Source organism: Eriocheir sinensis, chromosome 15, assembly GCF_024679095.1.
Source record: "Eriocheir sinensis breed Jianghai 21 chromosome 15, ASM2467909v1, whole genome shotgun sequence".
Taxonomy (NCBI): Eukaryota; Metazoa; Arthropoda; class Malacostraca; order Decapoda; family Varunidae; genus Eriocheir; species Eriocheir sinensis.
In genome coordinates, this window is record NC_066523.1 from 16,441,842 (window position 1) to 16,459,341 (window position 17,500).

A 17,500-nucleotide genomic window follows, 5' to 3' on the forward strand; every position below is an offset into this window, starting at 1 on the left:
TAGTAGTAGTAGTAATAGCAGTAGTAATAGTAGTAGTAGTAGTAGTAGTAGTAGTAGTAGTAGTAGTAGTAGCAGTAGTAGTAGTAGTAGTTGTAAGTGCCCGCGGATTCTGGGTGCGTGGACAGCGGGCGTTCATGGACATCCGCATATTCGACCCGATGGCTGCCTGTCACCGTGAGCTGCCCCTGCAAGCCGCCCACCACAGGAACGAGCAGGAGAAAACAAGGGCATACGGTGAAAGAATCCAACATGTGGATCAGGGCAGCTTCACCCCCCTCGTCTTCACCACATCCGGCGGGATGGGTCCCAGGGCCCAATGCTTCTACACACGCCTCGCGGAACTAATCCCAGAAAAGAAGCAACAGCCAAGGAGCCACGTTGTCGCCTGGATGAAGTGTCCCCTCTCGTTCTCCCTGCTCAGGTCAGCCATCCTATGTCTCAGGGGCACCAGACACTCTGGCCCAGAAGCCACCACCATCTCCAATATGGACTATGAAGCTACAGTGGTGGAGAGTGACATTAGGGTGGGTCGGGAGTGACTTGAGTAGGGAAGGAAAGGGGGATCTAGACGTAATAGATGATAGGTGATTTAGTGTCAGGTAGTATTAGTGATAAGGTTGGATGCCACAGTCATTAGCGAACAGAGTTGGGGCTAATGACCTCCAAACTATGGAGCCCTCCATGATTATGTGTCGGGAAAATAAACATGGGTGGAGGTATCATTTATGTTGTAATAGTAGTAGTAGTAGTAGTAGTAGTAGTAGTAGCAGCAGTAGTAGTAGTAGTAGTAGTAGTAGTAGTAGTAGTAGTAGTAGTGATTGTAGTTGTAGTTGTTGCCATTACTCTTGTCGTAGTTGTATTTTTTGTTGTTGTCTTTGCTGTTGTTCTGGTAATGACATCAGCAATGACAAAATAATATCAGTAACAGACTAACAGTAATAACAATAATGATGATAACAACAATAGGAGCAATATTAATAACAATAACAAACACAACAAAAATAGCCTCCCCTCCCACCACACACCACCAAGATCACATTCTTTAAAGCAGTCCACAATAACATTTCTATTTCTCCCCTCCTTTCAAGGCGCCTATACGTGGCAAAATCTCACACTACAATAACTCTACAATAAGCGCTAACACTCTCTCTCTCTCTCTCTCTCTCTCTCTCTCTCTCTCTCTCTCTCTCTCTCTCTCTCTCTCTCTCTCTCTCTCTCTCTCTCTCTCCAGATACATAGGTCCTTCGTTCTGCTTCCCTCCTCCCATATTGTGTCGCTATTGTGGTCCCGTGTGTGTGTGTGTGTGTGTGTGTTGTATATTTTCACAGGGGCACTTGTTTTTTTATCATCATTTGGTTATTTGCTTGTTTACATTTCTCCCTTTCTTCCTCTATCTCTATCTTTTTATTTACGTTTTTATTCCTCATTCTCTTTCTCTCTGATTTATCCTTTCTGCACTGGCTTCGTATTATAATCTCTCCCTAACTATATGAGATCTCTTTTACTATCCCCTAAAATACAACGGCAACTTTCAAACTATTTTTCCCCTTTCCTGAATTCCACACACATACTTCACATTCAATTCCTTGTTTTCTTTTCATTCCTGCACGATACGCTTACTAACAGAGAAGATTAATATATAAAGTACAGCCATTAACTAAGTAAAAAATAGTACCTTGAAAGATTACAGGAAAAAAGGGTCTGGGAAACTTATATTACTGGAAATGACCTCAAGGAAATGATGACCTAGGTAGTGAGAGATTGCAATATAGGCGCCGTAAGTTGCATCGTTCCACATCTACACTCCCATCTGTTAATCATTATCTCTCTATCCATTTCTCCTACTCTTCCTTGTATTCGGCGTCCTCTTCTTCCCATCCTCTTTCACCACTGCTATTCTTCTGACCCCCCTCCTCCTTATCTTTGACTCTGCTTTATATACCGTCTGATATTTTTCATTTCTACCTACGTTGTGTTCTCTCTGCTTTTCTCGTCTCTTCCTCTACTTCTTTGTCGCCCGTCTTCTTTCTCTACTTTGCTTCTTCCTCTTCCCTTCCTTTTCTCACTCCCGTTTTCTGTTTAATCTTTGTCTTTCTTCTCTTTCTCTGATTTTGGTTTCTCTTCCTCCGCTTATTTACTCGCTTTGTTTTTTTCTTGTTCTCATCTTTATCCTCTCATACAATCTCCTCTTTATCTGCATTTCCTTCCTCTTCATCACATTTACTTGCCTTTAACTCTTTCCTCTTATTTTTTTTTTGCTTTACCTATTGTCTCTTTCTTTCCCTGTCCTCTTTTTTTTATTCCTGTACTTCCAATTTATCCACACTGACGCCACAAGCAGCTCTCTCTCTCTCTCTCTCTCTCTCTCTCTCTCTCTCTCTCTCTCTCTCTCTCTCTCTCTCTCTCTCTCTCTCTCTCTCTCTCTCTCTCTCTCTCTCTCTCTCTCTCTCTCTCTCTCTCTCTCTCTCTCTCTCTCTCTCTCTCTTAGTCATAATAGCTGTTTCGTCTTCCTTTGCTTTACTATTTAATCTTCTTCTGTCTCTTTCTCTTCATCTTTCTCTGTTCATCCAACGTTCTCTTATCTATCCGTTTTATGGCTATTCCGTCTTTTCTTCTTTCCCTTCCTACTCTTCTCCTTCTCTATCTCCTTATTTATCCATCTAAGGGCTATTCCATGTTCTCTTCCTTCCTTTGCAAGTCTTCTAGCTTTTCTTTATTCTCTTCCCCTTCTCCTCTATCCATTGTTTTTGTATTTATCCAACTCCTTGCTATTCCGTTTCCTCTTCCCTCTCTTCCTTCTTCTCTTCCCATTCTCCTCCTCTGTCTTGTTTTCATATTTATCGATTTGAGGGATATTCCATATTGTCTTCCCTCCCTTACCAAGTCTTCTCTATTCTCTTCCTATTTCTTTCTATCCCAGTTTCTCGTATTCCTCTATCCTCTGGCTATTTCATGTTCTATTCCCTTCTTTTACAAGTTCTCTATCTTTTCACTATTCTCTTCCCATTCTCCTCGTCCTCCTCCTCCTTCTCCTCCCATTTCCTCGCCTTCTGTCTCGTGCTGAGGTCGCCCTGTCTCTCCTCCCCCTCCCCTCCGGCCGGGACTAAGGCTTGCTGACAACAAAGGGCTGAGGCAGGCGGCCATAAGGCTTGGGTTTACACCTTAGTGATTGAGGCCGGCCAATGGCGGGCACAATCCTCCGCTGTTTGTTTTCAATTTGGCGGGACAGTCCGGCGTGTTTATTTTCCTTATTTTGTTTGTTTCCGCTGTTTGTCGTGGCGCCCAGTGTCGCGCGGGGGACAACGGCCGCCGCTCAGCCGCTCCCCTACCAAAATATTTTCATTTAAAGGATTTTTCGTTGTTTATTCGGTCTAAGAAGATAGGCGAAGGGGCTCTTGCATGAAGTCCTCCTCCTGCGCCTCCTCTTCTTCTTTCCTCTTTCTCTTGTTTTCCATTGTTCCCGTTTCTCACGTTCCTCCTCATTTTTGTTCTTCTTTTCCAAAACTTCCTCTTCCTCTCCCTCTTCGTCCTTCTCCTCGTCGTTCTCTACCTCCTGCCCCAGCTCCTTTTCGTTCTTTGTTTCTTCCTTCTAACCCTCTTCCTCTTCGTCTCTTTTTCGCCCTTTTCCATTTCCTTTTGTTTTCCTTTTCGTCAACCTCTTCTTTTTCCTCTTTCCCCTCCTCTTCTTTCTTATCGCTCTCCTCTTTATCTTTCTCATCTTTACCCTCTTCTTTTTTCTCCTCCTCTTCCTCTTCCTTCTCCTTCCCTCCCGGCATGAAGTTTTGCCATTCAGAAGCAGTGTTAAATAAGAGAAGATTAGTGAATTAGCTGCTTATCGTCTTCCTCCTCTTCCTCCCCCGTCGCCTCCTCCCCCTCCTCCTCCTCCTCCTTAACCTCACACTAAAGCATGTAAATCGGGCCATCCAGAAACACTATGCTAAGTAAATAATACGAATAAAATGCTCCATAAACAGAGATTGATAGATTTGATTCTTGTACATATGAGCCCCAATACTTCTTCCTTTCTTTCATTCTTCCTCCCTCCCCCACCTCTCTCTCTTTCTATCCTTCTTTGTCTCTGTCCCCTTCTTTCTCTATCTCCCTTTCCTTCTCTCTATACATACACAGCTCTATCGAGGGTTCATATTCGTCTTGTCCTGTGCTCTCAACGGGAACAAAGCGGCGAGCAGACAAGAGTAGCGAGGAACTAGATTACTTGATACACTAGCCATCCGTTTTTTCGGCCCCGACTTTCTGGACATGTAAATAAACTCGAATGGTCAGTATTGATCACGTTCACACACAAGGTAAAAATGAGTTCCATTGACGGGGGAATCGGTACAAATGTTCCTCAATTTCTCGCTCGCCTTTCAGCCTCCGCCCAGCCCCCTCCCGCCTGTGTGCTGACCGGACGAAAAAATAACGAGAGAGAGAGAGAGAGAGAGAGAGAGAGAGAGAGAGAGAGAGAGAGAGAGAGAGAGAGAGAGAGAGAGAGAGAGAGAGAGAGAGAGAGAGAGAGAGAGAGAGAGAAAGAGAAAAGCTATTAGATAGTCACACAGACCTATAGACACAGACATACATTGACAGATAGAGAGACATACGTACAGACACACGAGCGGACTTACATACACACAAGCAAACAGACAGACAAACAGACAGACAGACAGACACAGCAAAAAACAACTGTCATACGCAAATTCCTCCATATCGTCGTCATTCTCAGGACTTACGAGTATCTTGGCCTTCATAAATCAATCATCTCTCTCTCTCTCTCTCTCTCTCTCTCTCTCTCTCTCTCTCTCTCTCTCTCTCTCTCTCTCTCTCTCTCTCTCTCTCTCTCTCTCTCTCTCTCTCTCTCGGGCCTGTGTGGTCTGGTTATCTATGTAATTCTCTCTCTCTCTCTCTCTCTCTCTCTCTCTCTCTCTCTCTCTCTCTCTCTCTCTCTCTCTCTCTCTCTCTCTCTCTCTCTCTCTCTCTCTCTCTCTCTCTCTCTCTCTCTCTCTCTCTCTCTCTCTCTCTCTCCTAATTGTTACTTTGCATCCGTCAAAGCCGTTACTCTATGTCTGCGTATTCTTCAGGGCTCCATATATATATTAGGATGACGAACACAGTATTCCGATTAGTGTTAACATCGAATAAAGTTAATTTGTAAAAAAGAAATGAAGTGAAGCATATCTAAATGTAAAAAATACTAATCAATACCTATCTTTACAAACTCATTTGAATATTCCTCAGCTCATTATTTTTTTTTTCACCGTGGTATTTCTCTTCTATTTATTTGCGTATGCATTGAAAGGGCGCACATAGAGGTCAGGGAACGAAGTCTACCATACGTGAATACATGCAAACTCTCTTTACCTTACGCCCTCACCAAGTGCTTTGCTTTCAGTCCAACAGTCAAGGGAACTCCACTAGGGTCGTATTACAAGACGCATCGCCACCCAAGAACACGTATTTGACAAGGCTTTCATAGGAGTTGTGGTCATTTTGCAGGGGTAGTTTTATGACCCTGGTGGTAGTGTGAGTCTTCTTCGGTACCGTGAACCTGAAGAAACACTCATTAGAACCCGACTGACCCCCTCTTTGACCTTTAGAAATAGGTGATGTGAGAAGCGAGTATGTCTTATAATATCAACCCAGGTGTCTAGCGCACGATAAAAAGCTTGCATTGCTGGAGTGTTTTTTTGGAGGGGTGGCTCATGGAAGTGTGAAAAACCGCCTCTGGACCGACTGCGCACCTGCTTCAAATGAGGAAAACTTGCTTTGTACAAGAAGATATAACTCGTTGGTGCCTTAGTGTCGCGATCATATTGCTATCTAGAGTAGTGTTAAGTATCTATCTCTCTAGTATCAATTTCGAGTAGTAATAAGCCTCCAAATATCGCCATGGCTGCCACAAACACTATAACCACTGGATAAGTATTGGTTAGGGGGCTTGGGTACTAAGATTTGTATATAAGGAAATGTATACTTCACTGGTGCCTTATATACAGCAAGGATGGCAGCTCCAAGGATAGACAAACAGAACGGCAAGAGAAAACAGAACGAGAGGCCAGAAGAGAGGTCAAAATCCGGTGTTATGATGATATCTAAACTTAAAATTAGCCTCTAGGTTCTGCCATTGCCACGACAGAAGAGGAACACTGAAGGGGGAGTCGCGGTAAGAAGGCCTGAGTTTTTTTTTTATCCTGCCCCATACACTAAGATATAATACGCAGCTGGTGTCTCGGTGTTACATTTAAGTTTATGGTCGTACAAGGAGAGCCCCGGCCGGAGTCCCAGAGTACTAAGATGGGCGTGAATGAGGCCGCGTGAAAAACAAACATAAACCTGTCATTCTTTATTCAGTGGCCGGGCTAAGCGAGGGCGGGCGGCGGGCTAGGCTACGCAGGCTACAGACACGTACCCTCCTCAGTGAAACACGCCGTCCCTTCTTCACACCTGACGGACAAAGTGGCCAGCCGCTTCACACCTCTCCAATCCTGCCTGCCTCGTGCCTCCTCCTCCTCCTCCTCCTCTCCATCGTAGTCTTCCTCTTCCTCTTCCTCCTCCTCCTCTTCCTCCTACTTCTCCTCCTCCTCCTTTCTCTATTCTTCTTTCCTCTCCTCCCTTTATTCTTCTGCCTCGTGCCTCCTCCTCCTCTCCATCGTAGTCTCCCTCCTCCTCCTCCTCCTCCTCCTCCTCCTTCTTCTCCTCCTCCTCCTCCTCTCTCTATTCTTCTTTCCTCTCCTCTCTTTATTCTTCTTCCTCTAACTCCTCTTTTTCCTTTTTCTCTTCCTTCTTTTTATTCTTGTTCTTATTCTTGTTCATGTTCTTTGTCTTACTAACTAATTTTCTGACCTTTTTCTTTCTTTCTTTTTTTCAATCTTCTTTTCTTTCCTTCTTTCCTTCTTTCTCCTTTTTCACTTCCTCCTCCTCCTCCCTACCATGGTCGAGCGGTGGTGGTGGTGGTGGTGGCTGGTCCCGCGCCTCGACACCTTCACTCCTTCCTCTTGTGCCTCCCGTTGCCCGCGACTATCAAAGGGGCGCCGCTGAGGGATGTGACGGCGGTCTGAGCACTGTGGCTGTTACGTAAAACTAAGACGATTACTCGAGGACTCTAGCACGCCTCCGAGTAACTTGTGCCACTCTACCCTATGTACTCGTGGTTAGTTTAAAGTGCTATGTGTGTTGGGTAAGGGTGAGATGATTCCTTGGCTGTCCTTGCGCGCCTCCGAGTAACCTTTTGACATTTTCTTGTGTTTGGTTATGTTTTCAAGGTCGACGGATGTGTGTGTGTGTGTGTGTGTGTGTGTGTGTGTGTGTGTGTGTGTGTGTGTGTGTGTGTGTGTGTGTCTATGGGTCACTTCTATAACCCATTCTCAGGAGCTGCCATATGTAGGTTGTCTGACAACTTATAATCTTCTTATATCCTTGTGTATCCTTCCGTTTATAAAACCAATACAGCTCATAATTAACTCTTAAAAGCAAACTATATACTTCATTATGCTCCTTTTTACTACTCAACACTCGATACTGAAGGGATTTCCCGTGTGGTTCCTCTTAAAATTTGACCTATATCAGCATCGAACACTAAACAAGGAGCTAACCCTGTATCTTACTGACCACTGCCCAGCACAGAAAAGAAGGGAGGAATAAGAAAGGCTGGCAGAGTCACATCTCTGAGTATCTGTTGCTCACATTTTAATTCTGTTTAGTTCTGTTTTCAAGGTCGCTGGACGTGTGTGTGTCTTGGTGGATCGAAACTGAACGCGGAGAGCCGAGATGTTTCTGACCGCAGGGAGAGACCAAGGCTATCGTTTCCGTAAGAACAGCTGACAGACCCTCAGTCAGAGAGAAATAAAGTTGTAAACAGGTAATTTTCGAGATCTGAATTATATTTTATGAGATCCTTCAGCGAGCCACAACACCTTCAAAGGCTTACTCCAGGAAACATCACACACCTTATCGAAGACTTGGGCGAACTACAAAATAAAAAAGTAACGAAAAGAATGAACACCACATTACTGCAGTTGGGAAATAATAACAAAACTAAAGAGCGAAAACTATCCACCTACAAAAAAGAAACAATAGAATAAAGGAATAAAAGGTGAAAGAATAAAATACAAAACTAGAATGGTAAACACAACCACACACAAAATAAAAACATATGAATCAATTAAAACGAAATGCGTAAAAAGGAAACACGAACTAATACGCATCTTACGCAACACTTGACGTGACGTGGAGTGTGGGCGCGAGGCGAGGCGGGACATGAGAGAGGGGACAGCCGGGACGACCAAGGACAACAAACCTGTACAAGCCTTAAGCGGCAGGACGAAGGAATACAGCTATAGGACAGAGGCTGACGGCTGGCTGGGCGACTAAAGAACCAACATATACATTGAACCCTTCATGAATAACTAGAGAGGCTGTGCAGGTGAGGGGAGGGCAAAAAACAATAGGATGGAGTCTGACGGATGGCTGGAGGGCTTATGGGGCCAACATCTACATATAAACTTTGATGAATGAATAGTAAGGCTGTGCAGGTGAGGGCCCTGGATGAGGTGGTAACAAGCGTTGAGTCGAGGACGAGGGCCAGAAGCAATAGGACGGAGGCTAACGAGTGGGTAAGGATCCAACATCTAGTATATAAAACTTGATGAATAACTAGTGAGGCTGTGCAGGTGAGGGTCTTAGGTGAGGGTGGTAACAAGCTTGAGCCGAGGACGAGAGACAGAAGCAATAGGAAGGAGGCTGATGGCTGGGCTGGCTGGGCGGCTGACGGGAGGCTGAAGGACCAACATCTATGTAGAACAACGAAGGGAATGAGGTCGTCCCCTTTGAAGGACGTCCCTCCCTAATGCTGATTTATTACACCCTCTTGGTTGTTCCCTTAATTTATTCCCTTTTTCTTTAGGTTTCTTCCCTCTACCTGGCCCGGCCGGAAACCCTCTGGATGTCTGGTAAACCGAGTCACTTCTTAATACTTTACTTGATACACTAAGAAGCCGTGACTCTCCTTTTATCTCCTGACACTACAAGAGGAAAAGGTGAATAAAGGAATCAATACAAGGAGGCGGATCACTCTTCGAATCCCTTGACGGCAGAAGACGAGGTTGGTCCAGAGTCAAAGTCAGGGTCGTAGGCGCGGCTCGGGACGACTCGCTTAATCCTGTTGAAGTCACACCGCAAGTATCATAAAATACAAGATGTGGCTATCTGGCCGGGCCCTCACCTGTGTGTGTGTGTGTGTGTGTGTGTGTGTGTGTGTGTGTGTGTGTGTGTGTGTGTGTGTGTGTGTGTGTGTGTGTGTTTCTTTCTCTTCGTCTGTTCGTCTGTGTTCGTTTACCTTTATGTCTCCTCGTCTGTGTGTTCGTCCGTGTGTTCTTCTGTAATTAAGTGTATCCGTGTTTTTATTTATACATGTGTGATTTTCCGACCGTCTGCCTGTTTGCATGTTTGTCTGCCTGTCTGTCTATGTCTGTGTTTAATTATGTATACGTAACTCAATTTGTATGTCTATTCTTCGTCTGTCTGTATCCCGATCTGTCTGTTTGTTCTGTGTTTTCCTATGTCCAGAAATATGTAGGTCATCTATTAAAACTAATAATCTAAGTGTAAATATATGACTCCCTTGAACTTTGTCTTGAGAATAAATATCTAAAAACTCAAAATTTTGTCTTCAGGAAAAATAAATGACATATTACGTCCACAAGGTCAGATCTCTCTCTCTCTCTCTCTCTCTCTCTCTCTCTCTCTCTCTCTCTCTCTCTCTCTCTCTCTCTCTCTCTCTCTCTCTCTCTCTCTCTCTCTCTCTCTCTCTCTCTCTCTCTCTCTCTCTCTCTCTCTCTCTCTCTCTCTCTCTCTCTCTCTCTCTCTCTCTCTCTCTCTCTCTCTCTCTCTCTCTCATCTGTCCTCCACTTCCCTCCCTGCCCTCCACTCCTTACTCTATCTTCCCCCTCCTTCATTTCACTCTCCACCCCTCCACTACTCCCCCATCTACTTCTCCATCTGCGTGTGTGTGTGTATGTGTGTGTATGTGTGTGTGTGTGTGTGTGTGTGTGTGTGTGTGTGTGTGTGTGTGTGTGTGTGTGTGTGTGTGTGTGTCCCTCGTTCAGTGCTTCAGGAATCAAAAGGAAGCACTTGTTTGTCCTTAACTGTTTAATTAAAGATGTGACGCATGTGAGACTAATGCAGAGTTCCAAGGCAGCAGCCAAGTGTAACATTGACAAATAAGGTTTCCGGGTCCGTCGCAATGGCATATTGGTTTACAGTGTGCAGTTGGACTAAAGGTGCAGGCCGCGGCTTAGGATGTGTACCTCTCATCGCTATTTGCTGAACATACGTTCACAAAAAATAATTACATAGTTGTTGAATGTCGAGTGAACATGGTTTTGTCTAGCTATCTGTCTATCTCTATATCTATCACACATACCCCCATATATATATATATATATATATATATATATATATATATATATATATATATATATATATATATATATATATATATATATATATATAAAGACCGAGTTTGGGTGCTGGGAGGAAATAAAGGAAAGATCCTGCCAGAATAAAGGCGGGAGAAAAGTTGGAGAGAAGAAAAATAGGACGAGAGGAAATGGAAAAATAGGCCGACAAAGGCAGTGAGGGGAGTCCGCTGTCTCCCGCCGCCGCCGTGACGTGATAATACACCAGTTCGATTTCCTTGTTTCCGTCTTCGACAGAAAGTTCAAATGGAACAGAACAGTGAGAGGCCCGGCGTGGTGGGGCCCGTCGATGCCGCCGCCGCCGCGCCCGAAACCTTTGTGGGGGACGCTTTGTTGCTGAAAGATGAGTGTTCGTGTTTGTTTGTTGGTTGGTTTGTATGCACCGCTAAGACTCGGTTATAACGAGTCTTTTTTGTGCCACTCTGAGGAGGGTTTGGGAAGGCTCCTACTCTTTGACCAGGCCATATTGCGGTGTTTTTACTGCTACATTAATTCTCGGGGACATTGTGTTAATAAAATACGAATCTTATGAATTCGGTGCAACTCGTGAACTTGAGGCAAACTGTCCACAGCGATCTCTTGCACGCAAGTACTTGAGATTCGATTTAGTCTACGGTCCCGTTATGCTGTACTTCAGCACTGTCCAGTTGGCATCCCCGATTATTGATCTCAAGGTGAAAATGCCCTGTGTGGCCCATCAAGTGGTGTTACTTTATTGGGTTAAATCTTAGTAAGGAGAAATTTGGCTACACCCTACCAGATACACATGTTACAGCTGTCTATAAGTGTTACTGTCCTTATCTATTACACATTTATCTCTGTATATCTACCTACCTACCTGTCTATTAAACATTTATCTTTATATATCTACCTACCCACCTATCTAGTCATGCCTATGTATATATCTGTTAAAACGTCCTCACTGCTACAGTTGAAAATTACATCCTCGCCTTCATGGGTCTAATAAGTTACTAAGAAACTCGTAAATGTCTTTTCCGAGGCACAGACGTCAAATTCAAAACGTACTTTCTGCGAATAGTTTATGGTCTCGCGGATGGCGCCCCGGCCGCCGCCCCGCCACGCCCAACTGTTTAGTGCGGCGCTGCGAGGCTCGTCAGGATCAACACGGCGCCGAGCCGAGCACCGCAGCTACACACGCCACTCAGCCGGCAATAAAAGGTGGTGCTCCAGACGTTCCTCACACACACAGACAGACAGACAGAAAGAAAGAAAGTCAGACAGGCAGGCAGACAGGCAGACAGACAAAGAGACAGACACAGACAAACAGAAAACACACACACACACACACACACACACACACACACGAATGAAGAGTGAACAAGTATATTTACATTATTGGTTCATAGCGAGTGTTTTTCCTTTCAGCCTCACCGATGCATAATTTTTGCTTCCTTTCCTACATCAGCTTCAGTAATGAGGATATTTCTGTTTTAAGGAATCGTGGCTAGTTAGTAGGGTGTTTATCACTGGTTTTCCTATGATGCGTTAAGTTGATATTCATAGGGAAATTATCCTATTGGTCATCCAGGTTTAGGAAGGAGATAGGTACAAACTAGTTCATGAATAGGATGGTGGGTGCGTGAATCAAATGAAGAAAATATTTAGCTGATGCAAATATAATTAAAAATATTAAATAAAGGTTATATATATTTGTGGATGGGTACGGAAGTTGGGGAACAGCTCATTCTCCGGAGCCGCCATGTGTTGTTTCCTTATATCTTTGTGCATCCCTGTGTATTGAACTCGATTCGTACAGTACTTTATGACATGAACGGAAGGAAGGGTTACGCGGCAGACCCAGCCCTGTGACCCTTAATAATTGTAACTACTCATATTTTCTGATGTGAAACAAGGGTACAACTTATCTCCTTATCTCATGGGACAATTGGAATTCGACTTTGAACCTAGAATCTGTTGCTCCTGGCTTAAAACTTTGTCCTATAGAAGATGAGTTGACATAGTTTTTTTTCCTAGATCATCTTCTATTGAGATCTTTTGTTATTATGATAGATAACGTCAGTAGCAGATTAGATGGTTTTCTGCTATCTAGGTCTTGTATTGCATTATTGTCTATTTTATTATTGTATTATTGTCGGCTAGGGCTCTTCACTATATACATGCACTAAATAAAGTGGGCAACAGATGAAATGGTTAACTGTTATTAAAGCTAAGACTATTTTTATCAAGACAAACACCCGCATCAAAAGAAAAAAACCTTGCTGAGGTTGACAATGCCTTGAACACCCACGACAAGGCTCTTCACCAACGAACACTGATGATAAATTCTGCTTGAAATTACTGAGCTTCGTCTTTGGCTCGGGAAGGATAATCACTCTTTGAGGCCCTGACATCCTAATCCAGCGTCCCTTTGAGGCGCATCGAGTGTTCAAGGCGCGGCGCCATCAATCTCGCCCGAAGAGTCTTTTCTGGCGCCACAAACAAGACTTTTCCTTTCAGCGGCGCGAGTTCAGGTGAGGGAGACTTAGGGGGAAGGGGACGTAGAGGGGGGGAGGGGGGGAGGGGGGTCGCTCAATATGTCTATCTCAAAGGTAGTTAGTTAGTTCTTCCTCCCTTCATTCATTAGCAACCTCAGTGCGGGGAAGAAATAATTTAAAAAAAAAGAAAATTATATTCATCTTGCAGCTCTTTTTTCAGGTATCAAGCACCGCACTAGGAAATAAATAAAACAAGAGAAAACAAAGTAAAACGTTTGAACCTTGCCTGCCCTCATCTTCATCCCTGGCTGGCATATTCCTACAGTGATATGAACAACTCCGTAGACTTAAGCAACGGCTATTACAGACATGATTGCATCTCGAACTCGTTCCTAAGTCAGGTGGTGGATGATGTGTCCGGCTCTGCTTCATTCACTAACTCGCGAGCCCCACACAGTAAGACGACCACCTCGGTAGGTTGAAGAGAAGTGCTTATCCTAGATCGGGCGCGTGTTTAGCAAGTACGGCGGAGGATAATTTCTTCCAGAGCCTCACAAACACGCACAGCATTCGGATTTCAGACGGGCCACGATTAGACAACTCAAAGACAATCCGCCTCTGTCCGTTTATTATGGGTACCAGACGCTTCGGAAGAATAATTAGTAATGGATGAGTGACAAAAGGGCAATGACGTCCTTTTGAATAATTTGGGATTAACCGTGAAGAGGGCGATGTGAGAACACAAAAAGGCCAGCACGGAAATAGTCGAGAAGCAGATGTAGATATACTTACAGACGAGGATAGCAAAAACAGCAGACCACCTGAGAAGACTTCAGGGCCAGGTGGGAGGCAGTCCACATACCTGTGAGGGAGGAACGGAAATGTTTTAGTAAGCATCAGTGGTTGGACGGAGGAGACGGTGAACACACATAAATAATAAAGAATGCATGGGGGTAAGAGTGATTTAGATGATTTTCGTATGCTTGTGGATAAACTCTAGGAGAAATAAAATATATATAAACAAATAAATGTGTAAACAAATAAGTGTGTAAATATTTAAATGAATATAAATATGTATAAAATATATATAAATATGTATAAATAAATGTATAGATACATGAATGTATAAACAAATAAATACCCAATATATAAATATATATATATATATATATATATATATATATATATATATATATATATGGAAACATATTTAAAGAAAATACGTAATACTCCAAAGACGTATTTTTTCTTAATTGATTTTTTCCCCTCATATCTTCTTGTCCTCGACGCGCTTCATTTTCCTCCTTTCCCGCCCCCGAGGAAATAATTACTTTGCCTTTAGTCAAGGTGGGTGTCAACAGCCACTAATCTCTTCTCTTTGACTTCCGATTACATGCCGAGTGGCGGTGGTAATGGCGCGGCGTGCAGGGCGGCGCCTGAAGGTGACCTGTGCGTGTTTCCTTTATTTGGGAGGTTGAGGAACTTGGCTTCTGTGAACCGCGCTCGAAATAAAGCGTTGGTCTGCCTTGCCTTCTTTTGATCTTGGCTCCCTCGACAACAGCCCCTCCATCCGCCGAGGCCGTGGCTGAGAGGCGCAGGTAATGGCGGGAAGAAAGGAAATAACTATGATAGAATACACCTTTGAGAGGAGTCCAGCGCCGCCACGCCCACAGCAGCCAGACCACACAAGGGTCATGACAAAGCAAAGTGTAAAGACTCACCTAATGGACCGACTGGAGCACATGTACATGGCTATAGTCAACTGCATTCCTCGACCTCATGTGCCAGCATAGCGAATGAGGGAGCAAGTAAACAATGTATTTCGCCTGAGTCAGTGAGGGGAAAAAAATGCCGATTTGAGGCGCTCGTCTGATCCTGACTGGAGCCAATAAGAATTAAGAGCTGGTCGACTGTGGTGCTGCGTCCACGCATGGTTCGTCAAGGTACCAGGATGAAAATAACAGATCCGAAACAAAGCTCTCGAGACTCTTGCATCTTAGAACTGAGCTCCTAATGCAGGAAGCTGCTGGAACGGGGCTACGGCGACACTCGTCGATGAGTCCGGCCCTGAATGAACCTTTGCCAGGATTCTTGTGTGCTTGCTTCAAAGATTCTGAGTCCCGTAGAGTACTCTGTAAAGATATCTTCTAATCCCTCGAAGGAGCTTAGCAGACTGCAGGTGTGTACATGTAGTGCAGCTCCTTATATAAGACGTGAAGGGTTGGCAGCGGTGATCTCGCAAATATGAAATTTATAATGAAACTGCAGAGTACTATTTGTTAAACCACCCATCTCCTGGTCTCTCAAAGAAGCTCAGGAGACTACAGGCATGTAAATGTGGTAGAACAATCCATGATTCTTCAAGGAGATTGGAACAATAAGGCATTTTCTCTCGTCATGAAAGATGTCTATATTCGTACAAAGCCTATAAACACAAAGAGGTACATTTACACACACCTATTTTCCCTTTACACTTTATTTTCATCAAGACAGAGTTTCTTACTTACACACAAAAGCGTAGAAACGGAAGGATACACACTTACACACACCTGTCTTCCTTCTTACGGAACCTAGCTGCGCCTGTTCCGTTAAGAGCCCACACACACCTGTCCGTGCACCATTACTCAAAGGCGGACCAGCGGGCAGGTGCTCCGCTAAGTGGTCCGCGCCCCGCCAGGAGGAGGGAGTGCGCCGGCGTGATCCATCAGCCTCGGGTCACTCAGGCAGGTCCGCGGTACTGGGTCCGGCGCCGGGGGTTCGAGTCCGACTCACTCACAACACTCACTCTTGTAGTCAATTGGGGTTATTGTTGAACACACACACACACACACACACACACACACACACACACACACCTGGTCGGGGGTTCCTCAGTCCTTCCCCCTGCCCAGGTAACACGCCACCAAGTAAGACAGTCACCTGCCGTAGACTCACCGTCGAGCGCCGGGGTGCTCAGGGACGGAAAACACGTCAGTTCTTTCTTATTTTCTTATGCCACAAATCTAATGGAACTCGAAGCCGGAAAACTGTCGGTTCAAGTTACCTCTTCTCCAGGTGGACATATCAATCTGCGTAATGTTCTGTCTATATTGTGCAATCTAACTGTAAATTTATGTGCTCAATATACCTAACTATTTATCCATGTATGTTTCTATTTATCTGTCTGTCCATCTCTCTATCCATCTATCTATATATCGAAGTTTCCCTACCTCTTTTTCTCTCATTTGTTTCACCTTTCTCCAACTGATCTCTATATTTATCTGTGGCTGAGCGGATGGCTAAGTGGATGGCAAGAGGGATTGGATGCATTAAGGAAGTGTGCATGGTGGTTCTACTTCATGTGACTGCAATATTTATCCCTTCTTTTCTCTGACATTCCCAGCTTGGCGTAGGAAATCGAGTCAGCGAAAAAGACTAAGGACTGGAATTGCTGCTGTCAGTATATCGTTCGTTTTGGGTTTTAGCTTTGTTTTCCTCGTGAGCCGTCCGTGGCAAGTGGTATTTTTATGTACTCAAACGTTCCCAGCACCCCAATGCACGCCACTCACAGAGAACAAGAGAGGTTAATTTTTAGACTCGCTTTCGTACGTGTTTGTCCGATGAAGTGCCTGAACTTGTATTGCCTTCGCCTCCACGACGACTCCACAATAATTAGGATGGGTCTGTTTCCTCACCTTGTTGTTTTATGTTTATTCTTTTTTTAATATTATCTTCGTGTACTTATGCCCACTGTAGTACCTGGTCTTGCCCCTCTTTCGCCAGCACAAAAATTACCTTTATTTTTTGTAGAACTCTAATTTTACTTTCTGACCCGGATATTATAAGTGAAAACAATGCATAACAACACAATGACGGCAAGACAGAGATGGAGCACCGTTGCGAATTTAAGATACAGTTACGGTTTGTAATTAAGGAGGATATTTGGCCATGGATGTCAATATTTTACTCCGAGGATCTTTAAACCTTGCACATTGGCAGGCAGGATAACCTACGTCTGCATAAGTCTGGAGCATAACTTCCATGACTCGCTTCGCCCCGACTCTCCTCGCCACAGATGGTCACAGCGCGGGCAGGAGAAAGTCTGCCCACGAGTAATAAGGTTCACGTAAAGAGGAACCATTCTTGAGGTCTCCGAAAGAAAGAAAGTAACTCAGGCGGAGGGCTTTAAATGGCTCGGACCAGAACTAGTTTTTACCGCAGGTTCTTAATAAAATTTGATTATCTAAGCCATTCTAATTTAGATGAAGCAGAAAATGCGTCAGTAAGTAAAAAGTTAAGTGTCTTGGGGGGTGAAGGAGAGGGAAGAGGAGGGAGGGGGGAGGAAGGGGGTGGTAAGACGGGAGGAGCGGCAGGTCATGGAGCCATTGTGCCGCCCGCCCTGCAGCGACACCCTCCGCTACCGTCAGGCCTGTTAATGAAACGTTTTTTACCCCGCCCCCCCGCTCCCTCCCGCTCACATTCAGCTCCGTGTCACAGGAACAATTTCTGCTATTGAGTCGCGCTTTTGCCCCTGACACAATCTCTTAAAAGTGCGGCATTCATCGGAAAATGGGAAACGTCAGCTTGGGGAGC